The sequence below is a fragment of the Equus asinus genome, chromosome 10 (assembly GCF_041296235.1).
Source record: "Equus asinus isolate D_3611 breed Donkey chromosome 10, EquAss-T2T_v2, whole genome shotgun sequence".
Taxonomy (NCBI): Eukaryota; Metazoa; Chordata; class Mammalia; order Perissodactyla; family Equidae; genus Equus; species Equus asinus.
In genome coordinates this window covers 26367657-26394525 of record NC_091799.1, presented here as the reverse complement: position 1 = coordinate 26394525, position 26869 = coordinate 26367657, and the positions used below count along the sequence as shown (strand labels likewise).

The window sequence follows — 26869 nt, the reverse complement described above, 5'->3', positions numbered from 1 at the left end:
AACAAAAGACCGCGAATTGCTAAAGCAATCCTGAGCAAGAAAAACAAAGCCGGCGGAATCACAATCCCCGATTTCAAAACATACTACAAAGCTACAGTGATCAAAACAGCATGGTACTGGTACAAAAACAGGTCCACAGATCAATGGAACAGAATTGAAAGCCCAGAGATAAAACCACACATCTATGGACAGCTAATCTTTGACAAAGGAGCAGAGGGCCTACAATGGAGAAAAGAAAGTCTCTTCAACAAATGGTGCTGGGAAAACTGGACAGCCACATGCAAAAGATTGAAAATTGACCATTCTTTTTCACCACACACCAAAATAAACTCAAAATGGATCAAAGACCTAAAGATTAGGCCTGAGACAATAAGTCTTTTGGAAGAGAATATAGGCAGTACACTCTTTGACATCAGTTTCAAAAGAATCTTTTCGGACACTGTAACTCCTCAGTTGAGGGAAACAATAGAAAGAATAAACAAATGGGACTTCATCAGACTAAAGAGCTTCTTCAAGGCAAGGGAAAACAGAATTGAAACAAAAAAACAGCTCACTAATTGGGAAAAAATATTTACAAGCCACTTATCCGACAAAGGGTTAATCTCCATAATATACAAAGAACTCACACTGCTTAACAACAAAAAAACAAACAACCTGATCAAAAAATGGGCAGAGGACATGAACAGACATTTCTCAAAAGAAGATATGAATATGGCCAATAGACACATGAAAAGATGTTCATCATCGCTAATCATCAGGGAAATGCAAATCAAAACTACACTAAGATATCACCTTACCCCCGTTAGATTGGCAAAAACATCCAAAACCAAGAACGACAAATGTTGGAGAGGTTGTGGAGAAAGAGGAACCCTCATACACTGTTGGTGGGAATGCAAACTGGTACAGCCACTATGGAAAACAGTATGGAGATTTCTCAAAAAGTTAAAAATAGAAATACCCTATGACCCAGCCATCCCATTACTGGGTATCTATCCTAAGAACCTGATATCAGATATCTCAAGAGTCCGTTGCACCCCTATGTTCATCGCAGCATTATTTACAATAGCCAAGACGTGGAACCAGCCTACATGCCCAGAAACTGATGATTGGATAAAGAAGATGTGGTATATATACACAATGGAATACTACTCAGCCAAAAAAAAAGACGAAATTGGCCCATTCACAACAACGTGGATGGACCTCGAGGGCATTATGTTAAGCGAAATAAGTCAGTCAGAGAAAGACGAACTCTATATGACTCCACTCATAGGTGGAAATTAGTATATTGAGAAGGAGATCTGATCGGTGGTTACCAGGGAAAAGGGGGGGTGGGGGGAGGGCACGGAGGGGGAAGTGGTGTACCCACAACATGACTAACAAAAATGTACAACTGAAATCTCACAAGGTTGTAATCTATCATAACATTAATAAAAAAAAAAAAAAAAAGAAGACTCATTTACAGGTTATAATTTCATTCATAAACCTGGCAGCCTGGCTCTGTGGGACGCAATGCTCTATAATAAATTTAGAATTGCCGCCATTTCAGTCATTTGGGAATAACATTTTGTAATAAAAATAGCCCTCACGTGTGTACAGTTAACAAGCCACCTCCATTGCCCTCATTTCATTTGATTCTCACAGTAACTTTTTATAATAGGAAGCATAGGAAAGGCTATTTATTTCCCTGTTTTAGCACCTGAGTCTACAGAGGTTTGTAGCTCACAGAGGTTGAAGCTCACAGCATCACAAGGTAGTTTGCTATCATTTTGATTAGATGCCAGGTCTCTTTATTCCCAATCCGATGTTCCTTTCTATTATACCATAGTTCTCATCTTACATCTCTCTTCTGTTTCCTTCTTTTCCTAAATTTCACCATCTGCCCTCCTTTGGCTTCCCGTTATTCGATTGTCTTTTTCCTTCTAGAACTTAAAATTTTGTGTTGTCACCGAGTCTCTCCATTTACCACCATGATTTCCCTTTCGTTGCTCACAGTTTCCCTCCCACAGATACAATTGGGGATGGAGGGTCAACTTTACAACAGGTACCTACTTGTCAGTATGTGAGAAGAAGCACACCGGATGCAACCACAATTTCTAGCTTAAACAAACAACCAGAAGAAAATATACACTAAAGAGAGACAACTTCTGCCCTCCCACAACATTGGATTATTTTAGTTCCTTCTTAGAGCATTATTTCCCAAACTCTTTGTTTCCCTCACTTTCCTCTTGATCCTAATTTCTTCTGTCTATAAACATCCTTTAGAATTTTTTTTTTAAAGTTGAGATCTGAAGGAGTGGTACCCAATATTTTTCTTTTCAAAAGTTGATGGCTTGGCATTGGAGAGAGCCATCCCTAATTCACAAACACACAAACGGCTACGATGTCCCATCGTCAGGAAGGCGGTTCTTCTCCATGGCCCTCTTCAGACGTGCATGCTTTTGGAATTTGTGTGTCATGATCTGAGGAAACAGGATAGGAGTGGTGGTAATTTTCCAAAAGGTATGTTACTATCCACATAATACATAGACAAAGCAGAAATAAAGGCTCTGCTGCTATCTGTCTTAACCAGAATCGAGTTTGGAATTCTGAACGCTAGAGTCGGAAGCAATTGCAGAGATCCCTTGGCATTGTGCCATGAAGGAAACTGAGGTAAAGTGTAGCAGAGAGACCTGCCAGGAGTCAATCTGCAGATAAGCAACTTCAGTATCATGGGTCGGCAGGGTATCCAGTAAACCTCACTGTCTCCTTTTGGTTCACAGGCTGGCTGCTCCATTGTGTTGAAATGAAGCATTCAGAAGGACTCAGTGAAATCATCTTTGGAAATTTCCAGCTGGGCTGCACCCTCGTAATACCAGGGTTAAAAGCATGGGGTGGGTGTAAAGAGCATTTCCAAAGGGCAGGCTCCGGGGGTGGTAAAGTCGGGGGTGGAGAGGAGAGAGATGGAAAGAAAAGGTTTTTGTGATAGGACTCTCACCGGAAGCCAAAATCATCCACTGGGGGGAGTTTGTTTGATGTATATTTAATTATGGATGTCTATTTAAGCTGGGAGTGGTGAATTCATGGGGTGGGCTGATTCTCCTGGGAGATGGTTCAACCTTTCCCTTCTTCCCCCAGCAGGAGCCAAGAGGAAGGGAGGGTGTGGGGATGGGTGGGTGTGGTTGAATGCAATTGTGAAGTCTGCCAGAATACACATCTTGCTGCTGAGCAAATCATGGCCTTTCCCAGGCACCAAACTAGGAAAGTTGGCCTCATTGAGGAGGGGAAATATATAGTGCAAGGAGCACTTGTCTATGAAGGAAGGCTGGGCAGACAGTGGGTAATCCAAGGAAGCTGATCTCAACTTACACTGAGAGAGTGGTAGACAGTGGCTCTCTGTTAAAATATTGATAATAACCCAACAAACACTGGCAGAGCCTGACTATGCATCAGGCACTTGACCTCAATGATCCCGTTTAATCCTCACAACTTTATCTATGAGAGCAAGTAGTATTATCCCCGTGATAAAGATAAACAGGACCAGAACAGTTAATAAATTGCTAAGGTCACAAAACTAGTAAGAGGAGAAATGGGCTTGTAGCGCAAGTCAATGTGTTCCAAGTCCTGTGCTTGATAATAGGAACAGGTAATTTTACATAATTTCTGCATAACAGAAACAATTTGATTTTTAGAACCAAATCCCAAGTCTCTCTAACTCCAAAATCTGCGCTTCTATACACTATGATGCATGGTTTCTTTCTAAACACTTGGCTAGCCCAAAGTGCCCAAGGACATAAATCAGCAAATGAGAATCAGACAGGGTTGGGTAAATAGCAAAGTCTGGTGAGAAGAGAGGAATCAAACAAAATTGTTAGAAAAGAGCAAAACAGCATTGAGAAGCCAAGCAGGCAAGCTGAGAATAAAAAGCTCATGGTTATGACAAGAATTCACTCTAACAGTCTTGTTTTCCCATTTTCTCCCCCTGGCTGATCTGATGACAATCTCATTCCAACTAAATTCTCTTGTGTCATACATCTCTGTTTTTCCATCTCATTTTCTCTCACCTATTTTATTTCCATTCCGTTAAACACCACCTCCTCTTCCTTCTTGACCACTCCATTTTCTGACTGGCCTCGAGATGCTCCCCAAGCACCAGACTCCCTCAAACAGCTTGTCTTCTTCCTTTGCTGGGTGACTAATAGCTTTTTGCTGATCTGCTAGTCATCTAAAGGGCAAGGCACCCTCTACCCAACACGGAGCTTGGAGGGGACCCAGTGTAGGTGATGAGAAAAGGAAGAAAGAAGGAAGAATAGAAAAAAGGGACAAAGACCAGGCACTATAGCAGAGATGACAGAATAAAACCAAAATGAGAAGAAAATACGATGGAAGGGGAAAAAAAATAAAGATAAAAAAGCTTTCATTCCAAGAAATAAAGGAAGGGATATAAGACCAAAAAAAGAGAACAAGAGGGAGAAAATAAGAAGAGACAGGTGATAAAGCGAAATAGAAAGGGAGAGATAAAAAAAATAAAGACAAGATAAGGCAGAGGAGAGAGAGGAAAAAATATCGAGAAAATAGTAAAGGTAGGGAGCCAGGGTTGGGGAGGAGTGAAGGGAGGCTGAAGGGGATGAAAAAGCAAAATGAAGTAATCAAGCAAGTTGGGAAAGCAGTGAGAGACATAGATAGCCAGCAGAAAGAAATACGGAGAGAAAAGGAAAACAAACCCAGCGGGAAGAAGATAGATGTAAGCAAAACAAGATTGAGAGAGCTTCTTAGATAAAACGAAAAGATTATTTTTTTCAAGGCTATCTTTTCCCTTGCCTCAACAAACACACCGTTTTATTTAACAACAAATGAACACATTAAAATAGCTTAAAAAACAAGTCATGCCATGGAGCTGCATATGTAGGGGATATTGCTTGGTCAATGATGGCTCCCGGGAGACCCCAGGACTTCATTTAAGCTTTAGGAAATATGCAACCATCATCATAATAGCTAATATTAACTGAAAATGTACTATGTGCTAAGCATTTGGAATATATTGTTGCATATAATTCTCACAACAAGCCTATGAGGCAGTTACTCTTATGATCTTTGGTTCTCAGATGAGGATACAGAGGCTTAAAGGGGTTAAAGGAACTTACCCAAGGTTGCATTGCTTTACATGCTAATCCCAGCGTCAAACTGGGGCAACACAACTACAAAGCCCATGTTCTTAACCAGCAAGTTCCAGAAAAGGCAACATGGCATCTGGAAGCAGGGCTCAGAACTGGACAAATTCGAACAATGTTGACTGAGCCTCTGCTGTGTACCTGGTGCTATCCACATGTCCAGGGGATAATCAGAGATAAGTAAGACACAGCCTTGGCTCCCAAGAAAGTAATGGGATAGCAGTAGGGAGAAGATATGTCAATGCAGAGCTCACATTAGGTAGGAATAATACTTTCCTGGAGGTAAAAACTAAATGTTGTAGGGACAGAGAAGTGGAATGGTCCTTTATGGGAGGGTTTGGAGGAAAGGTAGAGTTCTAGGCAAATGTTTTCTGTAAAAAGCCAAATTGTAAGTACTTTAGGCTTTGTCGACCACAGGTCACTGTGACAACTACTCAGCTCTGTTTGGTGGCCCCAAAGCAGCCAGTGACAGCTTGTAAAAGAATAAGCAAGCATGAATGTGTTCCCAAAAGACCTGTATTGATGGCAATGAGATTTGAATTTTGTATCGTTTTCATGTGTCACAAAATATCATCCTAAAAAAATTCCCTTTTAATCATTCAAACATGTACAAAGCTTCTTAGCTCACAGGTGGTAGGATGGATTTGGCCTGAGGGCTGTAGTTGACCAACTCCCCCTCTAGGTAAAAACGAGGGAAAGTATTCCCAATAGAGAAAGGCATGTACAAAATCAGAGTGGAGTGAAAAGATTTAGGGTTTCCTGAGCATTTCTATTGTCTGCCTCAAGTGCCAGGTGTAGGCCAGTTCATGACTGAGGCGGGGCTAGAGATGTGTGTTGGGGCTGGATTATGAAGCACGTAGAACCCATGAGCTTGGATTTTACAATAACGGGGAGCCTTTGAAATACATTTTAAGTAGGATTTTACCACATCCTAATTTAATTTTAGATACAAACAACACATGGGGGAAATTTGGGGCTCCAGCAATATTCGAGGCCTTTGCTGATAACGACCCCAACTAAAGGAGGTGCAACAGATGTGGAAGCAGGGGCAGTTCTGAATATTGTTCAGGAAGTAGAATCGACTGACTGGTGGTTGAACAGTTGAGAAAGAAATGAAGACTCGGAGAGGCCTAGCATGTCTCACTTGGTGGTTATTCTTCCAATGTGAATCAAAATATTTACGTGTCATATGGATACTGAGCTATCTTATAGAGCCAAACAAAAAGGTGTGTGTGTGTTTGAAGTTTTCTGACTACAAGGGTAATATATGCTTATTCTAGTTAAAGTAAGGTTAGATACTGTAATGATTCAATCAGTGACTGCAAGCAAACACCTCTTGTGTATCACTTCAAATCCTTTGGACCTCACCTTTTATTCCAGCCATGACAGTGGTGAACAGCCTAATTCAGTTATAACCTAGCAATACCTTGCCTCAGACCTGCATTAGGCGCCTTTAGCTTTTTGCCCCAGGGCTTCTCTGATGACACATCAAGGGACACATACATGAAATATTTTGCATGCAAACATGTGCAACCTGGAAGCCAGAGAGTCAATGCCCCAAGGATCAGCTCTTGACCAGCAGGAGCTCGGAACAGATATACCGATTGTCCTCCTCTCTACCACAGGTAGTTCTGAGCTGAGTGTATAAGTCTCCTTTGAAGTCCTGGTGGGATCGAGCACCAGCTGTCTGCAGTGATAGTCAACTCAATAATGCGCCCTGGTCTCCCCTTTTCCTCCTCCTCTGATCACTTCTCTGACCTCTCACCCTTGCTCGCTGAAGGAATTCCCTAAAAAATACCTGTCTAAAAATCGGGTTTTTTTGTTTTTTTTAAATTTTTGCTGAGGAAAATTGGTCCTCAGCTAACATCTGTGCCAATCTTCCTCTACTTTGTACGTGGGTTGCCACCACAGCATGGCTAACTTTTGGTGTAAGTCTACACCCAGGATGCAAACCTGTGAACCTGGGTCCCCGAAGCGGAGTGTGTGAAATTGACCACTGTGCCACTGTACCAGCCCCTAAAAATATTTTTTTAAAAGGTTCTTTTCATAGAACTCAGGAAAAGGAAATTCATCAACAATAGCTTAGTTTTTGCCTAGATAATCTGCCAATTTACATGCTCTTGTTTAGCGGGCAGCTTCCAAGTGGCAATTCAGAGAAATAGAGTCTTTCCATTGTGTGGCTCTGACATCTCTTAGGACCTCAGTGGTCTCTCTGAGGGAAACAGTGAAAAGAAAAGGCTTCTTTACTACCATGGGCCTCATGTGACATGTGTCCCATCCTCTTGGATTCCATAGGCAAACAAGGAGCCACATGGCCCCACCCAGACACACGGAGCCCTGGGAAATGTATTTCCTGCTCAGTAGCCTTTTCTTAGCAAAACTCTACACTATGGAAGAGCAGCACATATTTGGGTGAACAGCCTGCTTTTTCTACCTCAACGTTCAATGTATAAAATTTGGAAAATATAGAAAAGTGTAAAAAATAAGTTGAAATCATTATGACTTGACCATCCAGAGATAGCCACTATTTCATTTTGAAGTATTTCTATGTGGCCCTTTTTCTACACAGTTAATCATATTTTAGAAATATATATACCGTATACATAAATATATACAGTATATATAGAGAGAGACACAGTAATTAAAGTACATATATATATACAGTAATTATATATACAATAATATAGATACACAATAATTACAGGTTTGCATCCCGCTTAATTCACTTAATATTTTGTTCTATTAATATCATAATGTTAATTAATTAATGTTATAATGCTAATATTAATGTTATAATATTTAATGAAAAATTTCCTCATTTCATTTATATTCTTCTTGAGATGTCAGGAAGGCTGCATTAGAGTTGACTGATCATGTACAAATTAGAGACAAACCTCAGCGGGCACAGAAGTATCTCACAGTCTGCAGGAAGATAAGACCCAGACACAAATAAACATATGTTCTTCTATGTTCAGTGTCAACTCATGAATTGGTGGGCTGCTGGAATGTGGCCACCAAAGACTTTGTGTGTTCTAACTTTAGCCACTTAATCTTTTTATTTTTCCTTTGAGAGCTTAATGAAAATAATGAAATACTTTGTTGATATTGGATATTATAGAAATCAAAGTCCAATTTTTAAATTAATAAACATGTCAACTATTATTGCTACCAGCCCAAAGTCTATAAGGTATCCCCACAGAGAATAGGACAAAGGAATGGGAGGCAAGAGTAATGTCCCCATTTGGACACAGTGGTCTCATCCAAAGTCAAACATTCAGGCAGTCATGGGATTCAGGAGGATGAGGGGTTGGCCTCCATGGGTTAGGGAGAGGATACACAGAACCATATCAATAGCTAGCAATATCCAAATTCCTAAAGATGAATAAACTATTTTTCTTGGAGCAATCATTTCTTTTTCCTTCTTATACTCTTACAATCCGTGAAATTTAAACATTAATACTCATCCCACTGAATTACATATCAAACTCAACCAGAGCCAACCCGACTCTAGAGGGGTTTATGTTATCTGTTCGATTTATCTCAAAGCTGTCATGCAAATAAATATTCCAAATCTTCACACGTGGACACACAACCTCAAAGAAATTTTCCACTTTTCTTCCACTAGGGAGCAATATAGATAAAGAGTCATGGAAGTTCCAAGGAGGAAGCCATGACTTCCATTAGGGGTAAAAGAGTGTGGAAGTCTTGATGACTGGCTTCCTGGAAGAAATGGAACCTACTTTACAGGATTTCAAGGTCCAATTAATGTCTAGTTACCTGAAAAACAATATAGGGCTAAGAACTTGCTCTAGAATCAAACAGATGGTGTTGAATCCCAAATGTGATGCTTTCTAAGAAAGCGACTTGTCAAAGTCCCTTAACTTTTCTGTATGTTCTTTATACAGGGCTAATAACATCCAGTCATCATGGAATTTCTTTGAGAAGTGCATCAAATAAAGCATGTGAAACATTTTTCACAGTTTCTGGTCCATGGCAAGTGCCCCCTCCATGTTATCTAATTTTTCCAAACATTAAAGAGATGCTGAGTGGCATTTGCAAAATTGTCTCTAATCCTGAAACACTTAGGAAATTTAACATTATTTTAACATTTGTGAAGACATTGACAAACTTTCTAAAACGTACATAGAAAAATAAAATTTTCACAAAGACCTAAGTGAATTTTGCAAGAGAAGAGAAAAGAGGGAAGATTGTTCCTACCAGATATGAAGACAAAATAATAGTCACAAAAAGTGATGTATTTAACTAGTAACAGTCAGACTAGTGAAAGGAAAGAATTTAAAGATTCTTCATAAAAATTAGAAAGAATTTAAAACATGACCCATTTATATACTGCAACATATATGGTGGAGATGATACTACAAACCAATAGGGAAAGGACAAATTATTTAATAGATGGTGCTGGGAAAACTGCATCAGTATATAGGGAAAAATATTCTTAAAGCTCTGCCTTACACAGGATGGATCAAGGGCTTATCCATAAAAGAAAAATATTATATAATCAATAGGTCACAATATCAGAGAATTTTGACCTTGTGGTAGAGAGATCCTTGTTAAATATGATCCCAAATGTATAAACTATGAGATTTTAGAAAAGGCATGTAATTTTACATCAAAATTAGAGATTTTCACTCAAAAATTGGTACTGCAGACAAGGCTAACAGATGAACTATATTTTAGGATATGGTATTTGCAATGAGAAAATATGACAACATCCTTGCCTTGTTGTGATCTTAGGGGAGACTGTCCAGTTTCTGATCATCAATTACGATTTGAGCTATAGCTGGTCTTGTTTTTTTTCTGTAGATGTCCTTTACCAAGTTGAAAAATCTCCCCTCTATTCTTAGTTTACTGGGAGATTTTGTCATGAAGAAGTGCTGGATTTTGTCAAATGCTTTCCCTGCATCAATTTATATGATCATGTGATTTTGCTTCTTTGGTTTGCTAATTAGTGGATTATATTGTTTGGCTTTGGGACCAGCCTTACATACTTCGGATAAATTCCACTTGGTGATATTGTTTAATTCCTCATCTACGTTGCTAGAATTGGTTTGGCAATGTTCTGTTGAGGATTTTTTCATCGAGTTTCATGAGAGATATTATCTGTGGTTTTCCTTTCTTGTAATGTATATCTGGTTTTCTTACTAGGGTAATGGAAACTTCTGCATCCATTTTCTGGGAGAGATTGTGGAGAATTGGTAATATCGATTTTTAAATGTTTGATGGAATTCACCCATAAAACAACCTTGGCCGTGATGTTTTCTGGAAGTCTAATAATTGTTGATTCATTTTTTTAAATAAATATAATTCTATTCAGATTTTTTTTTTGTATAAGTTTTGGTATTTTGAATCTTTCAAGGGCTTGGTCAATTTCATCTAGGTTATTTGTGGACATATGGTTTTTCATTCTTTTCCTTTATTATTCTTTAATATTCAAGGTATCAGTAGGGATGACCCTTCTTACCTTCTAATCTCCACAATTTGTGATTTTTTTTTCTCCAAGTTAGCCTGGCTAGATATTTATCAATTTTATTGATCTTTTCAAATAAATAGTTTTGGATTGCATTGATTTTCTCTATTATTTTCCTGTTTTCAAATTCATAAATTTCTGCTCTGTTTTTTATTAATTACTTTATTCTGCTTGTTTTGAACTTAATTTGCTCTTCTCTGTTTTCCTGAGGTCGAACCTTATGTTAGTGCTTTTGCATCCTTCTTCTTTTCTAAAATATTATTTAGTGCTAGAAATTTCACTTTTAACACTACTTTCATTGCATCTCGCAAATTTTAACCAGTTGTATTTTCATTTCTATTTAGTTTGAAATATATTTTAAAATTTCTCTTGTGACTTGGTCTTTGACCAATGTACTATTTAGAAGGATGCTGTTTAATATCAGAATATTTGGTGATTTCCCACTCATCTTTCAGTTGTTAATTTCTTATTTAATTCCATTGTAGTCTGAAAGCATACTTTGTATGATTTCTATTCTTTTAATTTTTTAATGTGTTATAGCTCAGAATGTGGTCTATCTTGGTGAATGTTCCTTGTGAGGTTAAGAAGAATATGTATTCTGCTTCTGTTAGTGCAATACTCTATAAGTGTCAGTTAGATGAAGTTGATTGATAGTGCTGTCCAGGTCAGCTATATCTTTGCTGATTTTTTACCTACTTTTTACCAAGTGAAAAAAATCAGTATTAAAATTTTCAATTATAGTACTGGATATGTCTCTCTTTCCTTTCAATTCCATCCGTTTTGGTCTCATGTATTTGACTCTTAATTGTGCTTGGCTCTATTGTTAGGCACATAGATATTTAAGTTTGTTATTTCTTCTTGAGGAACTGATCTCTTTATCAGTATGGAGTATATCTCCTTATCCATGATAATTTTCCTTGTTTTGAAATCCATAAATCTATATTTTCTTTAATCTAATGATCAGAATGTTTTGCAATTACCGTAAGGTCTCCAGTATTCTCCTCTTGAATACCATCTGACAATCTGCTTCTTGTATCCTATTGCTCTACCCTTCTCTGTAGAACTCCAAAGTTCTCCCTGTGAGTTCCCACTAAAGGACTTTGTGAGTGTCTCTATCTTTCTTCAGTAACCACAGCCAGCCACCGGCTGTGCTTCATTTCCTACAGAAACTCAGCTGCTTGGGTACTTATCAGGATCAGCTGTTAGACAATCTGGAGGGGAAGCCAATGATGCTTTACTTAGGGGCGGGCTGCTGATGGAGGGAGAAAGCAGAGGCATTGGAGCCATCCAGAGGTCTTGGATGGAGGGTATTTAGGGGGATGTCGGAAAGGAAAAAGATATGACCAGAAGTCTCACTGCCTGGCAACTCGACCCCTTGGGCTGAGGACTACCATGGGCTGTCTAAGCCTAAAGGCCCAGAGGCAGTGAGGGTCAGTGAGTTGGCCATAGACACCAGTCATTGGAGTCACCCCTGTGAAAGCCACTTGCCTCCAAGAAGAGATGTCACTTCCTACTGACCTGGGCCACATTCCTACTCTCTGAATCCACTCCTCTTCTCACACTGAGAATGACTTTTCGCTCCCAGAGGTGAGATGAAAGCAGAAGAATTTAAAGCTGTTAAAGCAATCCCTGTGAAACTGTAGCATGAGGAAGAGCACACTTGGTTGAAAGCAGCAGTGGCCTGGGGAGCTGGCAGACTTGCTTTCTGGACCTGAAACCTTGGCCCAACCTTGGCATAACATTGGGCAAGTAACAGAATCTCTCCTGGCTTTTGTTTCTTCATCTTGTTGGATTTGATGAAATATGTTTTAGTAACAAAAGTTTAAGAACAAAGAAAAGCAAAGCCCTGCATAATTAGTGGACTGTAAACTCATTATTAACCTGTGCCGTAATGTAACTCTGATGGAAGTAAGGTGATATTAGACAGCTCAAGGAGGGAGATGTCTGTTCTCTTTTGTTCTGCACTATTCAGATTGTCCGAAATGCAAAGACTAACTCTGAATGATACTTTTAGAAGGTGTATTCAGGGAAGAGAATCTGGGAGAGTGAATGAGAAAACTGAAACTCAGGGAGATACGCAATCTGGAACAAAGGTGATCAGGGGTGAAGATTAAATTTATTTAATTATAACAATGGTTAAAACATGGCTACAACTTCTTAAATACTTGTTTTGTGCTATGCACTGTCCTAGGAACTTTGAATGTACCATTTCATTTAATTCTCATAATGTGGTCTGAGGGAAGCAGTGCGCCTATGTGCGCATGCAAGTGCACACACGCATCCTTGTAGTGAAACTGAGATTTAATGAGTGACATAACTATTTTTAACATCACAGTTCAAGAATAGAGGGTGCCTTGGTTTTAAACCATGTCTGTCTGACCAAAATCCTAGCCCCTAACCCATAACTGCCACAGGATAGGGCAACTGTCTTCAAGTCTTTACATAGTGTTCAGAGGTGCTAGGCTTGTATCTAGCAGCAGACCCAGGACTTACAGGTGAGAGTCATATGGCAACAAAATTCACCTGCCATAATTATGAACTTCTTAACAAATGACGTTTCAAGACAATTGGATGGGCTGCCTCACTAGCGTTAGTGTTCCCCCAATTCATTGGAGGCATTGAAACAGAAGCAAGGCAAAAATGTGCCTGTGATATCATTATGGCCATTCATGAGCCATACAGAGTGGGGTAAATGATCTGCAAGATGCTTTTCAACCCTAAGGATTTAGGATTCTTTGGTTGCCAAGTGTTAGCAAGTTTTAACATTTGGTGCTCTTAAGACTTCACAAGGCATGCGGTATTTCTCTTGATTAAGACTGTTTGGGATCAACACTCCTCAAACTCTGAGAAACATAGTAAATAAAATAAATAAATAAATAAAACAGAAACAACGTTTATGGATCCCTTACATAGTTCCAGGCACTAAGTGTTACTTGAATGCTCACAACTTATTGGAAAGTCGGTTTTATAGTCATTTTATAAAGGGGAGGAGGAACCTGAGATTCACGGAGGTTATACAGTTTCCTCAATTTCACAAGGATAGTAGGTGGCAGAAGAGGAATTGAAACCCAAGCCTGTCTGATTATAAAGCTTTGTTCCTTACTTTTCTATTATACCAATGCCCTGCGAATGGTAAAATTTCCCTAATTGATGATAAATCTGAGGCTTTGATTAAAAGAAATCTCTCATGGGCTAACAGTTTTCTAGGTGCCCTGTGCTCTCACTGCACCTAAAAATCCTCATTTAATACTCACAACAATCCTCTTAAGTAGTTACTATTACTCTTATTTTATAAAGGCAAAACTGAGAAGCAAAGAGACTAAACACATTTCCCTTGTCATTCTGTGATAACTGGCAAGACCAGAATACATTAATAAACCTGGATGTCTTTGCAGTGACCCACTCTGGCTAGGCACATAGGACTGGACAAGCCCACAGTTATAAGGCTAAGTGACTTGCTTGGACCTCAATATTTGACAAATCTGAACCTAGAATCCATTTTTTTAACCATAATTAATTCTCTATCTTTCCACACCAGCAATGTGGATCATAAAAATTTAGTAAGCTTATCTGGGTCTGTTTATTGCGACTATTTTCTGATTCATTCATACTATCTATGCAAGAGTAATAAGCGTTTGCTATGTGTATTGTACAAGTTGCTAACATAAAGCAGTTTGGGGCAATTCTATTTAAGAGAAAAGGGAATCTGTTCCTGGGCTCTCATACAAGAATCAAGTCCACAGAAGGTCCCTTCCCACCAACCGAGAAATTGATAGTGAAAGACGACTTTCTTCTGCTGAGTTCAGACTCAGCTCTTGAACTCACCAGAAGAAAACAAGAGAATGAGCTGATTGCTGAGGCACATTTTGAAATAGAATAGTTTTCTCTCTGGATTTTTTGAAGCATTGAAAGAATTCTTAGACATATAGGAGAGACAGGTCAACCAGCTGAACTCCGATGATTTGCTTCTATCTTCTGCACGTCTCATAAGTAAAGAGTTTCTTTCAGAAACTGGAATAGAGCACAAAGCAAGCTCAGCAGTCCAATGTGCTGTCGTTACAGGTGGGTTAGCTTCATCCTCATGGGCCAGAGACTGTGGAGGCTGTTTTCCCCTCCACAATGTTAAGAGAAAGCTGAGGGTCAGGACATCTGGTGATTTTCATATTCTAGCGCAGTCCTTCCCAAAAGGTGAATTTGTATCCTTAGGGTCCTCCAAATCTTCATACATAATACTTAACGGTGATTGAAAATGTTCTCAAAATGATTGCAGGTGGTACATAAATCCAACATGAAGAAAAAATGAATCACATGACAAGAAGATTATTTTTATTTTAATTTTCTTCCAATCCTTTGGGTTAAGTCAAGGAGGAACTCCCAGTTCAGGGCTAAGATGTCTTTAATACCTCATTTCACCCTCCTTTTTTAACAACAATAATAGGCCTTGTGTGGAGAGTGTTGGGCCAGCAAGATTATCTAGCTTGGATTCAATCAAATTTAATTGCTTTCATTGGATTTAATTTTAAAGATACAGTCAATACTCATTATTTGCAGATTTCATACTTGCTAATTTACCCATATGCTAAAATTTATTTGCAAACCCAGAATCAATATTTGCAGTGTTTTGCAGTCCTTGGTGGACATGGGAAGAGATGAAAAAAATTGTCACCCTACACGTATGTTCCTAGCTGACGTTGAAGAAGACAACGCTCTGCCTTCTTGTTTCAGATTTCATACTGTAAACAAGTGTCCATTTCATGGTCTATTTGGAGCCACACTTTTTGCATTTTTGTGGGGGTTTTTTGTTAGAGATTTTGCTGTTTAAAATGGCTGCTAAGCATAGTGCTGAAGTGCTATCTTGTGTTCCTAAGCACAAGAATGTGCCTTGCAGAGAAAATGTGTGTTAGGTAAGCTTCATTCAGGCATGAGTTATAGTGTTGTTAGCTGTGAATTGCATGTCCGTAAATCAACAGTATATATTGAATCAACAAAATATATGAAACAAGGTGTCTTTAAACAGAAACACACATAAAAATAGGTTATATATTGATTGGTTGATGAAAACGTGTGACCAGAGGCTCCCAGCAACCTAACTATATTTCTCCTAGGTTCAGCATTTGCTAATTCTGTGTTTGCGGAAACTTTCTAGAATGTAACTACTGAGCATAATGAGAATCACCTATACTGTTATTTTAGGCAAGTGATTTGAACCTTCCATTTATGATGGTCCTATTTAAAGGATCTTTTAAAATAATTTAAGTAAAAAAGCAAGCTTATTGAAATTTTTTAAAAAGTAAGTTAAAAGTAAATAGTACAGGTTGTTTGCTATTATAGCCAAAATTTGAAAGCAATAAGGGAAAGTCTGAAGTTTTTGAGTCACTGTTCTGCTTTTTGGGTAACTTGCCAAAATATTTTACCTATCATTGAGCCTCTGAGCCCTTATCTCTAAAAATGACTAAACCTTTCCACATAGTGAAGTGCTTCTGGGGAAACAAATGGAGGAACACTTTGAAACCCATAAACAACCTTACCAATACGAAAGAGAAATCATCACAATCATTGTTATTGCCTCTTGCTGACAAATTGTGAGGATTACTAGCTACTCTGAGCTCCTCTGCTACTGCAGTTCCATCTGTCAGGAAAAAAAAAGGATATTTGATATGCCCCCCCCCACCTTCATTACCCACTAATGATGAAAAAATAATGACCTTTTTTCCCGTGTTGGTGAATATTTTCCCTGTCAACTCTGATATGCTCATAATGTGGGCAGACAGATTATTTATGACCAGGGAAATTAAATATTATTTCATTTCTCCTAATACAATCTGTGGCGTCTCCCAGCTCCCAATTCCTTCCCATTAAGGTTATTGTCTTTTCTGCTCCAATTGGCCGCGTGCTGTTGGGTTGTAATGGCACTGGCAGAACGCTCGGAGCATAATGGAGGTGGGAGAAATGGTGTAATTTGCAAGGCTGCCTTTCCTATCTCTTCTAAATAAAGACATTTGGTTCCTGCGAGTCAAAACTCATTTTGATGAGTCTAGATGCATTTGGACTAATGGAAAAGGACAGCTATGGCTGTAATGGGTTTCTTGAACTGGGTTTTCTTACTCAGAATCACAGAATTTCAGAATTGGGAGGGTCATTTAAGGTCATCTGTTTCATCATCTCTAATTTGCATATGGGGAAACTGAGGAGCAGAAAAGGCGACTCACTTAATGAAGTCTCTGATGTGAAAACACGTTTTCACTGCCAATAATCATTCTAGTTTTTGACTTAAATCCTTTTCAGTGACCCAATGCCTTTTCTAAGCACTCAGAGATATGATCGTGTCTTATAAGGTGCAGAGACAAGAATCTTCCCCAAACATGGAATGTCTTTCATGACTCGGTGTGTTTGCTCATTCACTTCTTTCAGGCAGTTTAGGTGGCAGTGCTCCTCAAGGAGTGGGCTGGGGTTTTGTTGGGTTTGCACGGCAGCAACTTTTCCCTCTGGCCAAACCTGCTTTCCTCCACTCCTTTCCATAGGTGTTGGTTCCTAATATGGAACCCCCACACGTCAAACCCCATCTCTGTGCCTGCTTTAGAAGAACTCACCCTGTAGCACACGGGAGATAAAATGTAAAGTGAGTTTCTTTCTTTCCTATTCTTGTGTTTATTTCTCAAGTCCAATGTGCCCAAACTGATCGAAGTCCATTGTGTAAAATATAGTCCCTGTCAACTTAGAGATTCTAGCCTGGTAGTAGATATCGACAAGTAGAAACAATTATGTTACACCACTGCTTAATCCAGGCCACGGTTATCTCTTGACTAGACTACTGCAATATAGCCCCTGTTTGGGTCCCGTTTTTCTATCTTGCTCCCATTTATTCACCCAAGTAAAAACTCAAATCTGATTATGCCACACCTTGGCTTAAAATTTCTCAGTGAAGCCCCCTTGCAACTCAAATGAAGCCCCAACTTCTTGTTTAGCCCTGCGTATTTTAACTATATAATTTCTTTCCAATTTATTATGCCTTAGTAGCATTGACCTGTTTTTAGTTTTTCAAACCCAAATGTTCTTCCCCATCTCAAAGTCTCCATACTATCTTATTCCTCCACCCAGAACATTCTTCCTCTGCCTTTTCTGAGTGGCTGACACATTCTCATCCCTAACAACTTATTTTATTTGTCATCTTCTCAAGGCCTTCACATACAGCTTTGAAGATTCTATACTACAGATCCTGGGGGATGGGGTCATAGTGCTAGTTGTCATTGATTTGTGTATTTACTATAATTATTTGATGGTAGTTGTCCTAAAGGACCATGAGAAAGGGATATCTTTTTCTAATTTTCACAAAGGTCCAAATAGGCATAAGTAGAGAGGGAGTTCACCTCCTCTGCTGCCTACTTTCACCACTGGGTAAAGTTTATTCCCTTCATAATATTGTCAGTTTAATTTTATATTCATTTGCTTGTTTACTTTATCTTTTGTCAACTCTGTTAGATTATAAACATCACATGGTTAGGAATATAGTTTTTTTTCACCCACAAGTAGACCCCCTGCCTTGCACAGTGCCTGATGCATAAAAAGAATTCAATAAATATTTGCTGAAAAAAAGTATTGTTGAGTAAATTAGTGAAGGTGGGTGGGTGGTATTTGAGATGAACTGTGAAGTAAGCATAGGATTTAAGTACTGCTCTGTGATGGAGAGGCATTATTGTTGGTGGAGGGGACAAAAATATCTGTGAAATGGGCCAAAAAACACATATTTTAAAGTAATGTGCTCACAAATGTAGAGTGCCAGCACAATACCTGACATGGCAACACTCAAAAAACATTTCTGTTAGCACTTTCATCATTTCTTAACATTAGCAAATAGCATTAGCATATATCATGCGTATAGTAAATGTACTAGCATTTTACTATAGTTAATGGATAACAGAAACATAACTCTCATCCACTGATTAAGCAGTACAGTATTATAAAAAATACAAAATCAAAGTTTATACTTGTGTATGGTTTGGAGACTTCTCCAGAGGAATTTGGATTTTATAAGTACCTTCCAGTCTTGTAATTTACATTGAGACAGTGAAAAAATAGACTTTGTAGAAAATTAAGCACATCCTATAGCTGAGGATGTTGGGACAGGGACTGAAAATAGCATTGGTCTTTCTCTTTCTTACGGGATTTTGCTCTCCCCACCATTGCCATGATCTACTGAACAAATGCACCTGGGAGGCCGAAGGAAGTCAGACAAAGTCTCCATCCCCAACTTTAGTGGCTCTCTTCAGACTGCCCATACCAAAGGAAGAATGTTCAATGGCAAGTTTTCAGCATTTCCCCTTTATATCTCCAGAGGTAGGAAGTCACTGGTGCCTCAAAAACACTTTTGAAACATCCTCTGCTTTAAAAAGAAAAACATTCCTGACTTCAAAATTCCCAAGTTTGTGGTGAGGACTCAAAGTTGAGGTCACTTGCTATTTTCTTCCAAGTAGCTAATCACCCTCCCATTTCTCACTTTTTTTTAGGTCAGTGGATTTTTTCTTTCATATCAAATATATTCTGTTAATACATTGTGCTTTCCAAAAAGAAAAAGCAAAAAAACCAACCAAGGCCTTAACATCTTCAATCTAGCCACAAGAAAATAAAATGCTATTTGCAAAGTTTTGAGTTGTTAAGTGATTTGGGTATTAGAGAATATGTGGGTGGCAGAATGAAAAACAAACAAAAATTTAAAAGTTATTAAATCACCTCCCCTTTGCATCACATTGTGTTGAGCTATGTATTGTCTTATGATTAGAGTAAGTCATTGAAAATGACTAAAACATAAGAATTTTACCTTTTCGCTACAGGAAAACTCTGTAACGTGGTTGAATAAATCTTTGTCCATAGGTAGCTTTCTATCTTTTTTTCCTGACAGTTCTTCAGGATCCTAACAAGAAATCATTCTACCTGGAAGCACAATGCAATCTGTAGCAACACTGGTTCTGCTAGGTCATAAGTGCCAATTAGGATGCTATTATCGTTATGGTCCAAATAATCCTCTCTTCTACCAGAGGACACACAAAGTGAACCTAATTCACCTAGTCAATGAGTCATAGAAGCATACGTAAAAGCAGTCTATTTTTGACTTCAAAATCCTGAGAAGTTGATGAAAAAACCTGCTTTTCTCTACGGTATAAAGCACAAGGATCCCTAACCAAACCAGTCTTTATTCTGCTGGAGATATCCCCAGAACTCCAGAAACTATACTGAGGTCCATGTATTTCTTAGGGTTTATTGTGCACTCTCTGACATGCATGTCTTTTATCACGACAAAGTGGTACCTGCTACTTCCTCCTCAGCAAATCATATCAGCATAATGTCATCAATGTGATAACAGTAACAATGGCCATTGTAGCTCTAGCTACTATCTATTGAGTGATGACTATGTTCTAGACACTGTTCTGATAATCTCACATATATTTACTAATTTAAAAGCCACAATAACTCTATGAAGTAGATACTATTACCATTCCTACTTTATGGATGGGGAAATTGAAGCAACAGGATATTAAGCTACTTGCTCAAATTCACCCTACCATCCCATAGTGGAGTTGACAAATGAAGGCAGGTAGTCTGGGTCCAAAGCTTGTACTCTTTAGTCACTATACTATTGGACTCACCCAAGGTCTGACAGCAAATAAGAACAGAGACCATTTGAAACAAACCAATGCCTAGTTTTCCCATAAGCGAAATGTAAAGATGTTAAGTCTACTGATGTTGTAATTTGATATCTCATGATATCGGCTATGTGGTTGTCATCAGCTTTAGTTTTCTGCCTGCAGAAGAAAAAAGGTTTCTTTGTTCCGTTTTTATTTTTTTTGTTTATTAATTCATAGAAAGTCCCTAGATTTCAGTGAATGTTTTGAATTATGAACTTAGGGATTTGTGCTTTTCATTATTTATCTTCATGGTTTTAAAGTGCCCTTGGGAGTAGACACCTCACCCTGCTGCTTCTGTTCTTCACACTATTTTATGGCCATGACAATGCAGCTCCCAAAGCTTTGACTTTGATGGGTACTTCATTCCAGGCACATCCAGATGATACTTTAATTAGCTGTTCCGCTGCTTCCTGCCATGGGCATCCAACTTCCCTTCCTTGAATTCAGACAGAATTATCGCTGCCTTCAGCTCCAAATAGGTCAGGTAGTCTATCACAAGTTTCGCCCTTCTTCTTGGGGACCATTGCCTGTAACCCACTCCCCAGTACTAATCTCTGTTACCGTCATGGCTTTTCGTTGACAATAACAGAAAAAAAATGAATACTTTGGTGATAAAAGCTGTTCATTGGAAGGATATTGAGTACTTTACAAAATCAACAGTAGGTTAATCAATCAGGCTCATAAAATATGCAGAAAGCAAGAGAGGCTAGGCAGCAGGAAATGTGTCTGTGAGCCACACACACTGGCAAATCAGAGCTGCAGCCAGTGGAGGGACTCTGGATATCGCTACTTGCCTCTGAAGCATCACCACCATTGCTATTGCAGCATTCTTTGTGCTACTGCCAACATCAATAATTTCTTTAGCATCCCTGTATCTCTGCATCTCTGCATCAATCCCTCAAGATTCAAAGTGATGGGTGGGACCATCTGATTGGCCTATCCTAGGTCAACCACCTGCACCCACATTCTAGCTTTCAGCAAAACTTAACCAGCAGGAGGGCAGGGGGAAGGGGCTTCTCCCTATTTTTTCCCAAAATGAGAAGTTTTGAATACAGAAAAGTTGAAGAAATGGCAAATCTCAGTGTCAGAAAGTAAGTAATAAGTTTCAAAACTTGTTCACATATTTTAATCAAGTCCTCTGTCATAGGGAAAAATGAGAGTTGAGTAAATAACAGGTTCTTCTAAGGGACAAAGTAAATGAAGATAAGACAACCAACCCACAAAACTGCACACAATAATCTCTCACAATTCATCATAAACCACAGTTGTATCAAAGGCAGAACTTGTATTCATTTATTACCAAAGTACTTGGGAAGAGCCTATGATCTAGGCAGTGCTGTGTTAGGCACTGTGGATTCAGTCCTTATCCTCAAGGAATTTACCATATCATTGATTACCTTTGCAGACTCAACAGAATGAAATCATTGATGGCCTTCAGTTTTATGTACATGAAGTTGAAATTCACTATGTCTTTTTCTACTATTGTGCTGACAAGGGAAATTTATCCATCCTGCGCACTCGAAACCAAGAGGAGAAAGCTTTTGAGCAAGAAAGACAGACCAAAACCAAAAGTGGTTACAAGATTGAAATTTGGTGTAAGGTGGAGATTTGGGTGCTAGGTCTTTTGTTAGACCACTGAGAGTCCTCCAATAGATAGTGAATCTCAGCTTCAGCCTCTTGACATGTTAAATGGGGTAACACTTGATTCCACTTGTCTTATATCTTTGCCAAAATAAGGTGGGGCTGTCTACCTGGACTGGGTTTCATTTTGGTTCTTCCTAATAAACAATGAAATCTACTTTTAAAGGCAACAACTGAAAGATATTGACTGACAAAGTATTTTGCAATCACTCATCATTCTCTACTCCAAGCTATCTGATAACCTTTAGGTATCACACAAGCTTCAGCCCATTTCTTTAAGTGCTTTCATCTCTCTGCCCAATTTTTTTTAATTAAAAACCCAAGTCTTACAGTTGTTCTCAGCATCCATAGACACAATTTTTTTTAAATGTTAAGTTGTCAGTCACAAACGGTTCTATTGCAATTGGATAATTACCTGAAAGTTGAGAAATTTTCTCTCCTATTTGACTATCTATTCTGTAGACAGAAACTGAGTTCTGATTGGGGTTAATTTTAATTTTCTTTGCTAAGGAAGAATACAGATTCCCCATTCCTCACATTCCCATATGAGAGCAAATTTTCTTTTCCTAAGGAACAAAACTTCAAAACATTTCTGATTTCTCTGGATCCTTCCTCTCTCTTTATCAAGAGTAGTAAATTCCCTAATTGGCAGAATTAAGAGAAAGAAGTCAACATGATCAGCTCAGGATCTTTGTGGAGTTCTCAGAGTATCAGAATATAACCTTCTTTGTTCATTTGTGTCCTGAACTTGTAGGAGATTGGGTGACAGAGTAGACTCAGAACTTCCAAGGAAATGGTATACATTTTAGAGAATAAATTCTTAAGACAACCTAGCTGTGGTTGCAAATGTGGTTATGTAGTCTAATACAACTTTTTCTCGAATAACAGTGACACTTTGACATCTGGTTGATTCCTCTGTCTATTTCTTAATGTGGCCACACTCAGGAGAATAACAGGATGTTACTTATGGGATCCCTGAAAACTCCAACTTATTCCCTGTGTGGCAGCAGTTTCACTGAACAAGTCCCTGTCTACTCTCTAATAGCCACATCATCAGCACATACTAAGCATAAGTTCTAGAAAAATATTTCTCACAAGAACATGGTAAACATTACATATTCTCTTAAAAAATACATACAATTTACACTTTTAAGGATAGAACATGCAGATCTTTCTGCTTTCTTCTTAATAAAGAAGACACTTTCGTCGTCTCATCTTATTCTCTTCCTCCAAAGACAGAAAACCAGCTTTAATTGTGTGACAAGTATCAGCGAGATCTTTTAGAGGAGACATAAACAAGACTTAACTAAAATTCCCCCAGCGCCCTATGTTTCAGATTGTTTGAGGAATAAATTAGTCATAGTAAAATACCAGGTTGTGTCGATAGGGGTCCCCAGGATAATCTTCCTTCTACGATCTGGAGCCTCCAATGGAATGATACATTGAAATGGGGCTTTCTCCCTGTGGTCATTAGACCATTTCCATAAGTATATTTAGCCTGTAGACACTAGATTATACACAATATAATGTGATTTTGCTATAGCACTGTAGTTTGGATTTCATTGCATATGCTATGCTTGAATAATAAGAGGGAAATTGGTTTTTAGGGATGGTTCTTAAGAAGATTGATGGATTATTTGCGCATGGGCCGACTAGTCCTTTAATCCCAGGTTGTTCTTGCTAAAAGCCCAAACCACATTAAATTAACCTCATTTATTCATTCACTCATTCATTCATTTATATATCATCCATCCATCCATTCATTCAATGCAAAAAAATATTTATTGACAGTCGTCTGGTTTCAGGCATTTTTCTAAGTACTGGAAATACACAAGTCAACAAAACAGACGGGAGTCTGAAATTCTAGTGAGAGAGACTGGCAATAAACAAAATTGATAGGTAGATGATATAGTACTTTAAAAGCAATAAGTTCCAAAGGGAAAAAATATAAAACAAGAAAGAAGTGTGTGGATTATCAGAGGCAGAAAAAGGGGTTTAAATTTTTAAAGAGTGGTCAGGCAAAGCCACATTGAGAATAAAATATCTAAACAAAGCTTTGAGAAGGAAAGGAGGGAGTCATGCACCTATGCAGCAAACGACATTCCGAGAAGAGGGAACGGCAAGCTCAAATGTTTATTTAGAAGCAAGTGTGGAGTGTTCAAGGAACACTCAGAGGCTGCCATGATTGGCATTGAGTGAGCAGAGAGAAGATTAGTAGGAAATAAAATCAGAGAGAGAATGAGAGGCCAGATTATGTGTGACTTTAGGGCCATTGTCTTTGGGATTACAAAGACTGAAATGGAAGCCAGGGTAGGAATCTGCACTTTAACTCTAACTGATGTGAGAGAATAGACAGATAGGGCTGGTTCAGTCAAGGATAGAAGTTCGGAGACCACTTAGGAGGATAATATAATAATGCAAATATGGTAACTTGGACAAGCTTGGTACCACTGAATATGGTAAAATGCGGTCTGGATATATTTGGAAGATTAAGACAGCAAAGTTTGCTAGAAAGGGTAGAATAGGAGATGTTTGTACCAGAAGATTAGGAGTTTTGGTATAGACTTGATAAATTAGATATCAGATATACAGATGACTATAGAAAGCTTGATTTCAGGAAAAAGGTAAAAGCTGTCAATAAATGTTTAGAATATCCAGCCTATAGGTTGGATCAAAACCAAGCTACTAGGGGCTGGCCCAGTGGCGCAGCGGTTAAGTGTGCACGTTCCGCTTCAGCAGCCCGGGGTTCCCCGGTTCCCGAGAGTGGACATGGCACTGCTTGTCAAAAGCCGTGCTGTGGTAGGCGTCCCACGTATAAAGTAGAGGAAGATGGGCATGGATGTTAGCTCAGGGCCAGTCTTCCTCAGCAAAAAGAGGAGGATTGGCAGTAGTTAGCTCACAGCTAATATTCCTCAAATAAATAAATAAATAAATAAAATAAGTAAATAAATAAATTAAAACAGTTTAAACAATACAAAACAAAAACAAGCTACTGAATGTGATCACCAAATGAATGAGTTTAGATAGAGAGGAGAAGAAAACCATTGATATTGCCTTGGGGCACTGGAAGATTAAGAGGTCAGGGAGATAAGGAAGAGCTCACAAATGAAACTGAGAAGAAAAAACCCATCCGATAAGAGAAAAACTAGAAGAGTGGGTTCACCTGGAATTAAAGGAAATACTGGGGTGGAGAAATAGAGAATGTAAACAGTGCTCATAGATAGACAAAGATGAGTGCTGACTGGCCAGTGGATTTAGAGATGTGGAAGGTGCTGATGGCCCTGACGAGAGTGGTTTTGCTGGAGTTGTCGGTGAAGCCTTATCAGAGTGTGCACAACAGAGAACAGTGGTAGATAAATTGGGGACCATGACAATAGAGCTCCAGGTGGCGCCCTTTCCTTGAAAACCTGATGTCTCAGGTATGGTAGACATCAGTGACACTCACCAATAATTCCGATGACATCCACCTTTGCGCACCCAAGAAGACCACCTCTCCTCTATGTCTTGAAATGGAAATTTGTCTTGCTTTGATAAATGAATTGTCAGCAAAGTGGCATGTATTGATTCTGAGCAGAAGCATTAAGATCCAGTGGATGATCATCCATCTCTTTCTTCTTTCTGCTGCTGCTAGCAATGTTCAATAAAGTGGGAATTTCATCAGCTTTGGTCCAATATGAACATAAATCCTCCACAAATGTGTGATATTCATACAATGTGAGTGAAGAATAAACTTTGTTGCTTCAACCAGTGAACTTTTGGGCTCACTGGTTACTGCAGCCTGATCTAGCCTAAACTGACTAATAAAACCGCATGCATCCTGCTTTGTTTCTGTTCGTGCTTGCAGGAATTGTTGTACCTATACTGACAGACTGACCATAACCTGCTCAACACTTATTGGGAGCTCACAAGCTCTCTGGAAGATGAAAAGTATCTGCTTTCCTTAGCAAACTTGGAGTGGTAAGAATTGGCCCTTACTCTGTCTATTCCAGACGTGGGGTCTTCATCATTCTCCCCAGTGAAGTGGTGGGAGATGGCAGTAAGTCGTGCTTTAGGTCAACATACCTGTGGGAAGGATGGAATCTATGGATGCAATGTAAGAGTCCACTGGATTAGAAGGAAAAAGCATGCTCTCATTTCGCTTTGGAATTAGGAAATGAGTTTTATGCAGCAAAAGAAGCAACCATAAGTAATAAGTGTCTGGTAATTGTTAGCTAATATTTTTGTTGCAATAATTGTTCTATTGTTACCATTATTGTTGTTGCTTTTATTATTATGTATCTAGGTGGTTATCCTGTCATTGAATGTCAAAGTAAAATTTTATTTAGCACAAAATTTATTTTCCACCATTCTCTTTATACCAGGGCATAAATGAAACAGAAAACCTGAATTCATTGAACATTTGTTAGATGTTTGCTTCATAATGGGCTTGTACCCAGAAGACTGATGTTGACCAAGCTATGTTCAGATTCATTCTTCCACTTCAGCTCCTTGGAGCATGAAGTCATTCACATCGGAAAGGAAAGCTCTCCATCAAGCCCATTTATCTTGGGGGGAGAATAGAATAGAAGACCATATTTTCTGATGTCAACACAGTGATGGCGCTTCTTCCATAAGTTTATGGCCTCCTAACCACCAATCTGCACATGAGGAAATTGAACTCAGTTGGATTGGGTGATTTGTAAAGGCCAAAACATTAAAAGACACAGACAGAGAAAGAAAGAGAGAGATACAGAGAAACAGAGACAGAGTTGAGAAAAAAGACAAAAACAAATACCTATATTTAAAAGATGAATCTATTTCCTATTAAATATTTCTTCATTGTCCAAATGAATTTATGTTGCTTATAATACATTGAATTTAAACAATGGCAATATTACAAAGAAATTGTAGCTAGTGGAAAACCTGAACAGTAT

The 26869-nt window shown here is 38.7% G+C and overlaps 1 long non-coding RNA gene across 2 annotated transcripts in view; it reads left to right on the top strand.

Moving 5' to 3' along the window:
- LOC139046461 (uncharacterized) overlaps positions 1 to 26548 on the top strand; it is a 67506-nt gene extending 40958 nt beyond the window's left edge. Inside the window, exon 3 of one of the 2 annotated variants that reach the window (XR_011506560.1) lies at positions 25801 to 26548. This is a non-coding gene — a long non-coding RNA (uncharacterized lncRNA). Of the gene's footprint in view, positions 1 to 2759; positions 2858 to 25800 lie in introns of those variants that run through there. The other variant, XR_011506561.1, reaches the window with a different exon arrangement.
- Positions 26549 to 26869: the final 321 nt, after the last annotated feature.